Source organism: Pleurodeles waltl, chromosome 6 (genome assembly GCF_031143425.1).
Source record: "Pleurodeles waltl isolate 20211129_DDA chromosome 6, aPleWal1.hap1.20221129, whole genome shotgun sequence".
NCBI classification, from domain to species: Eukaryota; Metazoa; Chordata; class Amphibia; order Caudata; family Salamandridae; genus Pleurodeles; species Pleurodeles waltl.
In genome coordinates, this window is record NC_090445.1 from 696,366,995 (window position 1) to 696,381,172 (window position 14,178).

A 14,178-nucleotide genomic window follows, 5' to 3' on the forward strand; every position below is an offset into this window, starting at 1 on the left:
TTAACCACTTCTACTGGCCCCAGAGATCTGAGAAAATTAAGGAGTTCTTTTGCTCATGCATAACCTGCTAAGCTACTTGCAAGACAGGAGGACAGCCTAAGGCCCCCTTAATCCACTGCAAGAGGTAAGGACACTTTTCGAAAGGGCGAATGATAGTAGTATATTATACATGAAGCAGTGCAGTGCAATGACTGCACCTGTGCTCCACTGGCTCTGCATGGCATTTCCACCAAAGTAGAGCCCTGATTTATACGTTTTTTGCGCCACAATACCTCCGATTTTTTAAGCAAAACCGGCGCAAACTTACAAAATACAATTGTATTTGGTAAGTTTGCGCCGCTTTTGAATTAATAAATAACAGTAATGCGGTGCAAAAAAGTATAAATCAGGGCCTAGGTGTCTGCAAAGAGGTCCTTTCAGACAGGGACAAAAACTTCATCTTTGCCTATTTGGAGGTCATGTGGGATGAGTGTGGGGTAACTTACAGGCTCTCCACACCATACCACTCCCAAACAAATAGGCTTGTTGAGAGAGCAGAACAAGACACTTAAAAGCATGATTATAGATCTGTTGGAGCTCATGAGATGTAAGTTGAACGTTCTGTTACCATGCCTGCTATTTGCCTACAGGGAGGCACCACGGAAGGGAGTGGGTTTCAGCCACTTTGAACTTATTCATGAGCACCCTGTGAGATGTCCTTTTATTCATGTGATAGAATTAATGGGAAAACATCTCAGGCAACCCAAGCAGGAAATAGTGGACTATGTATTGGACCTGAGATCCTAGGATGGCCGAGTATATGAAGAAATCTGGAGGCCAGTCAAAAGCTGATAAAAAAATGGGGTAATTAGAAAATTACATTGTTGAAGTCCCAACCTGACCAAAGGTGTTGGTGGTTATCATTGGCTCCTCCAAGAGAATATGAAATTGTTTGATTAAGTGTCTGTGTCACGTGGAGTGCGGAATGAATCAAGTTTGGCTATTCCAGTTATATACTCTCTTGCTTGCTGATTGCTGTAAAGAGTTTTAATGCGTGGCAAGCTGGTGCCAGAGCCCTTCATAATGGCGGTAGAGGCTTTTTATTCAAATTACTGCACTGCTAAACAGGCGATGCACATCAATCCATGTGTTATGTGGGCAAATAACGTTTTGGTCACCACATGAGGTAGCCCTTGATACATGCTGCTAGTTTTTGTTCCGATACCTTTCATAAGCACACAGGTAGTTTTTTTAATGTTCTCCCATCTTACTTCGGTAGCCTTTTCCAATGCCTGAGTATTCATATTCAATAATTATTTATTAAAATAAGCCATTTTATTTCATGGGTTATATCTATGCCTAATACTTGTATTTAGTTGACTAACTGACAAAGCTGTTAATGTTGTAAACGGTTCCAAACATAATTGTTGGAAACTGCATTATTAGTAAAGGTAGGTAAATACCTACACTTAGCAATAGGCCACTAACCCCCACTATGTCCAATCAGTTCTCAATAAATTAATCCCCAGTCAACCCTTGATAGCTTGGCAATAAGCGACAAGGCTTAATTTGAGAGACAGGTGTGTAAAGCATTTAAAACACAAAACAGTAAATAAGTAAAACATAAAACATAATAAAAACCCAGCACCAATTTATAAAAATAGATTATGGCCCTCATTACAACCCTGGCGGTAAATCCCGCTTTCCGCCGTGCAGAAGACCACCAACATACTGCTGCGGCCGCGGAATTCTGTGACAGGTATTACGACCCACAGCTCGGAATCTGCCACAATACAGACACCCACACAAGTCCGCCACACCAAAGGTCAGTGATAAACTGGCGATACTAAAACCGACACCGTCACGCCAACAGGAATACGCCCACACTATCACGACCCACAAATCAACGCAGCGGTCTTTCAACCGCGGAAATCCATTGGCGGTACACACCACCGCGCTCAAAATACACAAACATTTACAAAACACAACCACATTGGACAATTCAAAATACACACACCTGATACACATACATACACCACACCCACACACCCAATCCAATATAAAGCACACACCCACATCACCCACAAACCCTTACAACCAGAAATTTTAAAGAAGGCCAGAGAGAGAGACTACCTCAAAACAACACTAGCATCCACAGACACACAACACCATCACTTACACAACATCAACACACCTCAAACAACACACACCAACACATCCCTCACACATCACAACAGACACCACCTCACACATCACCCACACCACATCATGGCACCTCAACGACACCACAGGTTCTCTGAGGAGGAGCTCAGGGTCATGGTGGAGGAAATCGTACGGGTAGAGCCACAGCTATTCGGATCACAGGTGCAGTAGACGTCCATTGCAAGGAAGATGGTGCTATGGCGCAGAATTGTCAACAGGGTTAACGCAGTGGGACAGCATCCAAGAATACGGGATGACATCTGGAAGAGATGGAACGACGGAAGGTACGTTCCGTGGTATCCAGACACCAGATTGCTGTACAGAGGACTGGCAATGGACCCCCACCTCCTTCCCCACAACTAACAACATGGGAGGAGCAAGTATCCTGAGGGCCTCGCAGGAGTAGCAGGAGGACTGGACTCTGGTAAGACATATCATACCGCCACCCTTACCCTCACACCCATCACCCCAACGACCCACAGATACCCTACTAACACAACTCACACAACCCAAAACCAAGCCCTGCATGTAACACCAATGCATGGACACCCATCACCAAAGTATGTCCAGTACAGAGACTCACTCATGCCCCAAAATCACACAAGGACCAAGTCACTAATGCAAGCACAGGAGTAGAGGGTCACACACCCATTGCACAAGATGGCACACAAAGATACAATAACTATGCATTTACACCCCAACAGGACCCCTACACAACATCACCGGACAGGAGGGGCCAGACATATCCAGTCCCTCCACAGAAGAGACCCACAGTGATGACAGCAGCTCTGCACGCCTGGATCAAGATGACCAGCCCGGCCCATCAGGGACCTCAGGACAGTCTGTTCCCCTGACACTGTCACAAACCACCACTGAACCTCCCCCCTCAGGAAACACCAGCACAGCACCCACCCAGCGGGCCCATCCCTCTGACCCCAGGACACGTCAATCAGCAGTGTGTCCACCACTACAGGGAACCCAGGCAACCCCACTAACACAGGACGATCAGAGACCTGTGGGCAGTGGGCGCACAGTTCAGGGGGACAGAGGCACAGGACAACAGGGAAGCTGGGAGGACTGCTGTGCGACGGGGGAACCCACTCTCCACGAAGCACTCTACAACATCATAGGAGCTTACCACCATTCCCAGGAGACCATGAGCACGGTACTGGCCAAGTTTCAGGAGACCCAGCAGCTGCAGGAGGAACACTACCTGGGGATCAGGGAGGACTAGAAGTCCATCAACACCACCCTGGTCACCATTGCAGGGGTGCTGGCAGACCTTCACAACACCAGGAGGGACACAGTGGCACACCAACAGGCCCCTGAAACTAACCTGGACAATGAACAGCCCTCCACCTCCGCCGGCGCTAGTGGACAGGAGGCACCGCCACAGGAACAACGGCCACCAGAACCACCCCCCCTGTGGATGGAGAACCATCCCACATACGGTCCCTGAGATCCAGGAACAAGACAGAGAACATTGCAAGACCCCCGCCAGGAAATAAGACCCCCCTGAATGTCACCCTTCTGTCCCACTTTGACACCCTGTCCACCTAAAACTGCCATTGCTCCACTTCCTATGCCCCATTGGACAATGCACCTGTGAAACAAATAGACTGGACTCTGCCATGGACATTCCTCCACCATCACCCCAGCCCATTTTAAAAACCCCTCCACTTATTTGCACAGAAATAAACACACTAGAATCACAAAACAATCTGGAGTCAGTCTGTGCTTTCACAAATGTGTAATTGCAGTATCTATGGAATATAGCAATGTCAATTTACTTGTTCACATACCAATGTAACACAGCTGTAGGCCAAAAGTAAACAAAGCAGAGGGCACAAAGTGGGACCCAGATCTGTGAAATGGAAAGTCAAAGTGACAAGTCAATGTCCATACACTGAGTGAAAATGACAGACTTATGCTAGCTCCAACAATAGTATGAGATGTGGGAAGCAGTGACATCTTCTTACCTGTGTCTCACTGGAAGTATTGCAAGATGATGTTGTTTCAGTTGTCTATATCCTCTTCTTCTGCCTCCTCTTCTTCACTGCCCACAGGCTCCACAACTGCCACAAGACCACCATCTGGCCCATCCTCCTGCAGAAAAGGCACCTGCCGTCGCAAAGCCAGGTTGTGCAGCATACAGCAGGCCACGATTATCTGGCACACCTTCTTCGGTGAGTAGTATAGGGAACCACCTTTCAGATTGAGGCAACGGAATTTGGCCTTCAGGACGCCAATGGTGTGTTCTATTATCCTCCTTGTTCGCCCATGTGCCTCATTGTAACATTCACAACAGAGTCACCTGTAAATGTCGAGAGACAATTGTTAGACACACACTAACCCTTAGGGACAACCCCATACCCAGACACCTATGTCAACTGTATTGGGACCTTGGCCTCACCTATTAGCCACACACGGTGCCTCAGGAAATGGCCCATCACATAAGGGATGCTGCTATTCCTCAAAATGTAAGAGTCATGCACAGAGCCAGGATACTTGGCATTCACATGGGAGATGTTCTGGTCTGCCAAACACACCATCTGCACATTCATCAAATGGTAGCTTTTCCGGTTTCTGTACACCTGTTCTTTCCTGTGGGGGGACAAATGCCACATGTGTACCATCATTGGCACCAATGATGTTAGGGATATATCCCAGGGCATAGAAGTCACCTTTCACTGTGGGCAAATCCTCCACCCGAGGGAAAATGATGTAGCTAAGCATGTGTTTCAGCAGGGCAGATAACACTCTGGACAACACGTTAGAGAACATTGGCTGGGACATCCTTGATGCCATGGCCACTGTTGTTTTAAAAGACCCACTGGCCAGGAAATGGAGTACAGACAGGACCTGCATTAGGGGCCATATGTACGAACACAGAATGGGCAAAACTGCTTGCTACATCTGGCCAGAGAAGGGGTATCCCTGTGGGATGGCGGATAGCTGACATCAGGTCTGGCTCCGACTGGGCACACAGTTCCTGGATTGTTGCACGATGAAGTCTGTATGTGATTATGACGTGTCTCTCTTCCATTGTCGACAGGTCCACCAGGGGTCTGTACACCGGAGGATGCCGCCATCTCATCACCTGCCCCAGCAGACGTGCCCTTGGAGGAGAACAGCTAGCAGAGAGTCATCCAACACTGAGGTATCACAATGTTTTTTATTGTAGAAACATTAGTAATCCACAATGTGCTGGTATCTGTCTGTATTCCCGGCCTAGATAGGTGTGACGCAGTTTTCATCCATCCCATGTGGCCCCCTGAAATTGCGGCTGTCTGACCTGTAAGGTGGGACAATGGGATATGAGGTAATTGCGCTGGCGTTGTACACCATCGCGGTGGGCGGTCGAAGACCGCGGTGCAATTCTGCATTGGTTAACATAGGGCCCTATGGGTCCCAAGAGCCAATGATGATGTACGCCGGCGGTGACGGTACGCACTGCCGCGGACGTGACCGCCATTTTCTGTCTGTTCACTCACTTGATACCTGACCTTCAACATGAGAGGACCTACACTGCAAGCACTGCTGTGACCTGTGTCTGGAAGCGACAATGGCTACAGTGTCTGGGGAAAGGGCCCCTGCCTTCACTTTGGAGGAGTTGGAGAAACTAGTGGATGGGGTCCTCCCAAACTGTACGGTCCTTCAGACAAACAGGTGAGTACACTGTGAGCATGGGCAATGCCTGCTTTGAGTGGTGTGGATGGAAGATACATGGAGGGGGGCTGAGGCCTGCATGTGCAGATGGTGAGTGTATGTGCGTCAGGGCATGGGTGGGAACTGATGGGCAATGAGTATGATGGTCCAGATGGGTGAGTAATTTCCTTTCCCCCTGTACCATTCCTCTAGGTCAGTGCCCACCAGAAGAAGGGTATTTGGCGTACCATCGCCAAGGACGTCCGGACCCTGGGTGTCTACCACAAACGGAGTACCCACTTCCGTAAAAGATGGGAGGACCTGTGCCGCTGGAGCAATAAGATGGCGAAGGCCCATCTGGGGATGGCCTCCCAACGTGGAAGGGGTGCCTGTCGCACCATGACCCCCCTGATGTCCTGGATCCTGGCGGTGGCCTGTCCGGAATTGGATGGCCACTTGAGGGCATCACAGCAGCCAAAAGGGGGTGAGTACACTCTCATTCAGCTCACTCTGCATGCATTACGAGGTGTCTGGGTGGGGGAGGTGGGCAGTGGGTTCCCCTAGGCCAGGGCGAACTTGGTAGGCAAGGTCCCTTGTGAGGCAGGCTATGTGGCACACCAACCCCAGTAGTGGTAAGAGCCATCTATACCTAGCAAGGCTCCTGTGACTTCCAGGTGTGCAGCAATTGGGCTTAGGCCTCGTACCCCATGGTCAGGTGAATTTTCTACGAACTGTTAGTGCATGGCGTAGTGCTGAGGGCTGCTCCCTGTGTGTTGTGCCCGCCAATGGTAGTGGTGTTGCATGCACTGAACATGTTTTTCTTCTGTCTTTCCCCCCCCTTTTTGTGGTCTCCCTGTTCTTTTGTGCAATAGCATCATCAGGTAGAGGAGCATTGGCACTGGAGCAGGAGGGAGTTTCAACCCACTTGGCCCTGGAGGGTGAAGCAACGGAGTCTGAAACCACCAGTGGGACGGAGGGCGAGGCGAGCTCCACGGCGGGGACAGGAGCATACACCAGTGACAGCGACTCCTCCTCTGATGGGAGCTCCCTGGCGGTGGCGGGCACCTCTGTGCCCACCGCATCAACAGGTATAGCCGCCACCCCCCCTACCAGCACCGCCCTCCCAGCAGCCCCTCAGCGTGTGTCCCGTGCCCGCTCACCCAGGAGGGTGGGCATCTCCTTCGCCCCAGGCACCTCAGGCCTTGCCCCAGTCAGCCCTGCTGCCCTCAGTGAGGAGGCTATTGACCTCCTGAGATCCCTCACTATTGGGCAATTTTCCATTTTGAATGCCATCCAGGGTGTTGAGAGGCATTTGCAACAAACAAATGCATACCTGGAGGGCATTCATTCTGGGCAGGCAGCCCAACAGAGAGCATTTCAGGCTCTGGCCTCAGCACTGATGGCAGCCATTGTCCCTGTGTCCAGCCTCCCCCCTCCAACCTCCTCCACCCAGACCCAATCCCCTGTACCTCAGCCTTTCCCAAGCCACACAATCAGACCAGCATGCACACTCATCAACACACAAGAGAGGACATGGCAAACATAAGCACCACACATCCCACAGGTACTCACACAAGCACCATCCCCATGCAGACACAGCAACATCCACTGACGCCACTGTGCCCCCCTCTTCCATCCCTGTCTCGTCTCCACTCACACCTGCATGCACTACATCTTCAGCCACTACCTCTATCACCAGCATGGCCATTACCACACACCGCTCACGTGCCATCACCACCCCCACTACCATGCACACGTCCCCTGTGTCCTCTCCCTGTGTGTCTGTGAGCCCTCCTCCCAAAGTACACAAACGCAGGCACACACCCACCCAACAGCCATTCACCTCACAACAGCCTCCGGCCCATGCACCTTCACCCAAATTCAGCAGACGTACACCTCCCACAACCACTACCTCTTCCTCCACTCCCAAACCCCCTCCATCTTCCCGTCCCAGTGTGTCTAAAAAACTCTTTTAGCTAACATTGACCTCTTCCCTACACCCCCGTCCTTCCCCTACGGCCAGGCTTTCCAGGTCCCAGCCCAGCACCTCAGCCACCAAATCCCCAGGCACAGTGGTGCCAGCAACTGCAGGGTCATCGAGTGCGCCACCCATCAGAGCTGCCAGTGTGCCATGTAGCGAGGGCAAGGACATTCCGCCACCTGCCAAGGTGAAAAAGGTGCCCACATCCCAGAGGGAGAAGCCGCACCTACCAGCCACCAAGGGCTCAACAAAAACAAAAGGGGATAGTGGCAAGACAACTGCGGCACCATCAAAGGTGGGTAAGGGACAAAAGCACAAGAGCAGGTCAGGAGAGAGCACGGTGTCACACCTTCTGTCCATGACCACACCAACCTGTACGGCGGCGAACACCGCAAGCTGCCCCGCCACCTGCACCGCCACCTGCACAGCCACCGGCACGTCTACAGCCTCAGCGACAATCCCCAGCCTCTTCCCCAGTGGGCAGTCATCCAAGGCTGCAGGAGACTTCCTGCTGTGTCCCTCAGCAGGTGCTGACCCATGCACCACCGCCAGCACCGCTGCCACAGACAACGCCGCAAGCACCGCCACCAGCCCCGCGACGAGCTCGGTCAGTGGCACCACCGCTGACATGGCTACCATCCCCAGTGGTCAGTAGTCTGAGGCTGGAGGAGACTTCCTGGACCAGGGCCAGCTTCCATGAGGCATGACTTCCATCACTGTTTGCACCTGCAGGTGGAATGCGAAGCTGCAGGAGTGTGGGGTATGTCACTGCCTCCATGGCATATCATGCTACCTGTACCTCGACAATCTCGTGGCACAAACACCCATGTGAGGGAATTGTACCGGCCACACTGCATGTGGAGCACTCTGGGCACCATGCCCCCTCCAGAACCAGTGGAGAGTTACATCCACTACCTCAGTCCTTGGCAGGATGAAGCACTCTGGGCACCATGCCCCCTCCAGAACCAGTGGAGATTGACATCCACTACCTCAGTCCTTGGCAGGATGAAGCACTCTGGGCACCATGCCCCCTCCAGAACCAGTGGAGATTGACATCCGCTACCTCAGTCCTTGGCAGGATGAAGCACTCGGGGCACCAGGCCCCTTCCAGAACCAGTGGAGATTGACACCAACTAACTCAGTCCTTGGCAGGATAAAGCACTCTGGGCACCATGCCCCCTCCAGAACCAGTGGAGATTGACATCCATTACCTCAGTCCTTGGCAGGATGAAGCACTCTGGGCACCAGGCCCCCTCCTGAACCAGTGGAGATTGCCATCCACTTGATAGACTGTGGCTTTGCACTCCCCAGGATAAAGCAGTGGGCAAACCACCCACTGGAGAGACTTGAGAGACTGTGGCTTTGCACTCCCCAGGATACAGCAATGGGCATGGAGCCCCCTCGTGCAGCAGTGGCGTTGTGTGTTCATCTGGCTGAGGAGCCCCCCTCCCCCTGAGGTGCCTGTATATTTTCGACCTGATGCCCCAGCAGTGTTCTCTCCATTAACAGTCAGGTATCTAGTGTGGGCTTCGCCCATGCATTTTGGGCCCAGTGGTCCACGGACAATCATTAGTACACTATCCGGACTTGTGTAGTTGGTGTACATATTCGTATATATTGAATTTAGATTTTTGACTATCAGATCTTTCATGATTACACTTGTTACAATCATTTCCTTTTGTCCTTGCGTTGTTCCAGGGGGTGAGGGGGTGTATATGTAATGTTGCTGCATGTATTTGTGTGTATGGTGTTGTGGGTGAGGGTATTGCGTATTGCATGTGTGTGTCACTCTATTTTCCCTCCCCTCTCCCCTGTGTTGTAAGTGCAGTACTCACCATGGTCTTCGACGGCGTCTGTCCTGCTCCTGATAGTGCAGGAGGAAGAGCAGCATAGGGTTCGGGCTCCATGGCGTCCTGGTTCCTCGTTGGGTGTTGAGAGGTGAGTGGTTTCCCTTCTGTGTACTGTTTCCGCTGTGCTTTTGATAGCATTGGTTCCGCCCGGAAAAGGTGGCGGATAGGCCTCTTGTAATACAGTGGTGGTACTTTGTCCTCTGCCTGTCTGTTGGCGGTTACCGCCGCGGTGTTTGTTTCTACCGCCGTGGCGGTCTGAGTGTTAAAGTGGCTGTCTATGTTGGCGGTTTCCGCCATGGTCGTGATTCAATTTTTTTTCCGCCGGCCTGTTGGCGGTATTACCGCTGCTTTAACACCGACCGCCAGGGTTGTAATGAGGGCCTATATTCTTATCTCTCAAAAGACACCACAACGATGAAAATCGGAGAAGGGGAGCCAGAGATATGAATTTTTAAAGAATTAACGTTTTTTGTGTGCATGGAAGCAACTAGTGCTCAAAGTGTTAAAAAAGGTTACACTGGACAGGGACAAAGTCCAGAGTTCAGGCCAACCACAATGTAACACTGTTACACTTATTTTCAGAAGTGTTTCTTGATACAGGAACGTGGTCCACAGCACCAGCCAAGGGTTCGGAGGCTCTGGTTTGCCTCTTGGGGTCTGGGACTACAACTCCCACAATGCACCTCTTCAACTTGTGGAGTTGCTCCAAATGTCTCCAAACTTATGGATCTTCTTCAAGAGGTCCTTTTTGGGTCCTTGAAGTGTCCACAACTTGATCAAAGATTCCGAAAGCTCTGAGTTGCTCCTTGGGAATTGGGACTACAGTTCCCAGAATGCACCTGGTCAGAATCCTGAAATGGCTACTGGACGCTGGTCAGCTGGGCTCTTCTTGCAGAACTTGATGCAGGGGACTCTGGGAAGCTCCTTTGTACCTGTAGCTTACAGAGAGTCCACTCCTGGAGTTGTAGAAGCAAGGGAAAGTCCTTTTGTTGTTGAAGCCCAAAGTGTGCAGGTGATGCAGTCCTTGTGAGTGCAGTGTCCAGGTGCAGACTAGGGGGCCAGCAGAGCAGTCCTTCTTCCCCTGTATCTTCTTCCTCAGGGATCTGAGGTGTGGGTGCAGCTCATATTTATCCTTGCTCCTGGGGTGAAAATCAGGGAGATCCAACTGTCCAATCACAAACAAGCCAATTCCCCCTTGGATGACCACTTCTTTGGAAGTGTGACAAAAATCAATCTCAGGGAGCAACATTCTTCAAAAATCCAACATGGCTGAAACCACTTTTTGGAGGTTAGATCTGGACGAGCCACCCACTGGTGTGGCTAAAAGTCCTAAACACACTCTTCTCCCTCCCTCTCACAATCTAATCGAGAGGACACCTAATTGTCTTGGGTGGCAGGGAATGGGGGTGACAAATGCCCTTCCCTGCCTTCAAAGACCAGTTTGGCTGCTCTCCCCCATCCTGTTTTAACATCTGCTTAGGTAGATCTCCTCCCCCGGGCACAACCTTTGTGTTCAGCTAAGGCCACTTCACACGTCATCAAGGCAGCCTTGCCAGGCTGCCAAAGGATGTCCAATCAGAGAAAGGCACTACAGAGCTTAAGCTGGCAACATTCACATAGAGTTTTAAAATTCTTTAACTAAACTAGTTATATTAAATCCAACAGTGGTACGTTTTGGGATTTAATATAACAATTAAATGGATACCAAAACCATGATGTCTGCCTCTTATGGGGACTTTGTTAATTAAAATAAAGTCTCCCCGTTTTAGCTCATGGAGGCCATTCACTACAATGAGGGAAAAACAAATGTAGCTATTTTACCTCACCAGGGCTTATAAAACAATTTTTATAAGCTCACTGCTAATAGTTACATGGCACCCAATCCTAGGCGCACTTAGGGCACACCTTAGGGGTGACTTATATGTCACAGTAGGTTAGTTTAAGACTTTGGAAGTACTTTTAATTCTAAAGTTGAATTTGCATATAAATGTATATTAAAAGCAAACAGCAAGGCAGGCCTGCCTTTAAAATGACACTGGGCACCTCAGTAGTGCACCTATGGGTGCATTACTGATGCTGTGGTCCTTAAACCTACATGCCCACCATATACTAGGGACTTATAGGTAGGTTGATACTGCCAATTATAATTAGCCTAATTTGCTTAATCATTTTAAACATTCACAGGCCCTGGGACTGGATAGCAGTATCCAGGGCAACATCAGAGTCAGGAAAACACCAGCAAAAAGTGAAAAATGAAAAATGGGGACATAAAGTAAGGGGACCTCTGCAATCAGTAGTTTTCTCACAGTAATGCTGAAAACGTAATTGTTTATTTTAAGAACACAAATGAAATGTTTTAAAGTTTGGTAAGCTTATTTAATTAGGACAAAAGTAATCTATAATTACACTCAACGTCAGAGAAATGCATCATCAGTAGTCTCAGGAAAGACGATTTCCAAAGATAGCTATATTAAATACATTTAAAATGTACTAGTGATTACCATTAGTGTGTGGCTTCTTTTACCTGGCTGTGTGGTTGTTGATACTGGTTCTGGCATTGAAGTTGATGTAATTACCCCTAGAAGAGAAACACAATATTTTTAATATTGTAGATATTCCAGATTCAAACATTTTGAGCATTATATGGACTGCTTTTTCAGCATCCAAGGTGCAGTATTTATTAGGGTGTTTCTGACAGGATGTGTTTGTCAAAATATAACATATTGGGGGTGATTCTCACCCTGGCGGGCGGCGGAGGCCGCCCGCCAGAGTTCCCCCCTCCAAAATACCGCTCCGCGGTCGAAAGACCGCTGAGGGTATTTTGGCTTTTGCACTGGGCTGGCGGGCGACTGCCAAAAGGCCGCCCGCCAGCCCAGTGCAAACCACCCTTCCCACGAGGACGCCGGCTCAGAATTGAGCCGGCGGAGTGGGAAGGTGCGACAGGTGCAGTGGCACCCGTCGCGTATTTCAGTGTCTGCAAAGCAGACACTGAAATACAAAGTGGGGCCCTCTTACGTGGGGCCCTCTTACGGGCATGGGCACTGCAGGGGCCCCACGACAACCCATACCGCCATCCTGTTCCTGGCGGGAAAACCGCCAGGAACAGGATGGCGGTGTGGGCTGTCAGAATCCCCATGGCGGCTCAGCGAGCTGCGCCGCCATGGAGGATTCTAATGGGCAGCGGAAAACCGGCGGGAGACCGCCGGTTTTTTCCGCATCTGACCGCGGCCAAACCGCCGCGGTCAGAATGCCCTGCGGGGCACCGCCAGCCTGTTGGCGATGCTCCCGCCAACCCTGGCCCCGGCGGTCCATGACCGCCGGGGTCAGAATGACCCCCATTATCTTTTGTGGACTTTAATGAGCTAACTATGGCCCTGATTCTTACCAGGAACAGGATGGCGGTATGGGGTGTCAGAATCCCCATGGCGGCGCAGCGAGCTGCGCCGCCATGGAGGATTCTTATGGGCAGCGGAAAACCGGCGGGAGACCGCCGGTTTTCCTCTTCTGACCGCGGCCAAAGCGCCGCGGTCAGAATGCCCTGCGGGGCACCACCAGCCTGTTGGCGGTGCTCCCGCCAACGGGTCAGAATGACCCCCTATACTGTATGTCCACTTGGGAATTCCTTAAGCTTGTTATATGCCTTTAACAACAGAATGTAGAGAAGATAGCGATTTTCACCAACACAAAAGACATCAATCTGTATACAGTCCATCAAATAATCTGATTAAAGTATACACCTGGGGTTAGCTGTCAGTTTCTAAAGTGAATCTAATCTGTTTATTTTGAGGTCACCTGCTTTGTGTTGTTGATATTTATTGATCCAACGTTCATGGCTGGGTTAACATGATACCCTCTACATTGTAGGCACACCCGCCTAGATCTGTCAGGCACCAAGAGTTAATATTCATACCCTCGTCTCTTATGAGAAATGAAAACTGGCAGGTGACTTTCACTCATATCTCTAATGAGTTATACTGTTAAGGCAGAGTGTGTGTTAAAGAGTCATTCAACCTGCCAGAGACCATGTCATCTACAGGGGATATTTGTAAAATAGAGCCCTACCATGGTTCCTGACAACAATGGTCTCACACCATAACTGGTATTTCACAACCCGAGGGCCCCTGCGGACCGCTGCCTTCCTGCAAATGGCCTCATAGGTTGTAGAGAAGTCGGCAGTCAATTTTTGCCTTTTTTTTTTAAAGAAAAAAACAGAGGCACCCCATAGCTAACTCGTAGCATTCAAGAACATAATTTTTACAGTTTTTGGCTGTGTAGGGAGCCCACGACCCCCTTGTCCCGCTGGCTGCCTGCAAGCCAAGAAATTTAAATTTCTAAAAAAATAATGCTGTGGTACACCAGTGCCCGCCAGCGGTACACCTAAAGCAAGTTCAACATTTGGGACTGCATGGGGAGCCGCAAGGCTCCACAGATCCACCAGCTCCCCTAACTGCACCAATAACAGGTGCAGCAGGAGATGGCATTGTTTCCACCTAGCTGAGGTAGTCTTCTTTTGCTTCC

The 14,178-nt window shown here is 50.3% G+C and overlaps 1 protein-coding gene across 1 annotated transcript in view; it reads right to left on the reverse strand.

Moving 5' to 3' along the window:
* LOC138301683 (deleted in malignant brain tumors 1 protein-like) overlaps positions 1–14,178 on the reverse strand; it is an 88,691-nt gene that overhangs the window by 72,058 nt on the left and 2,455 nt on the right. The gene's annotated exons all lie outside the window — the stretch shown is intronic.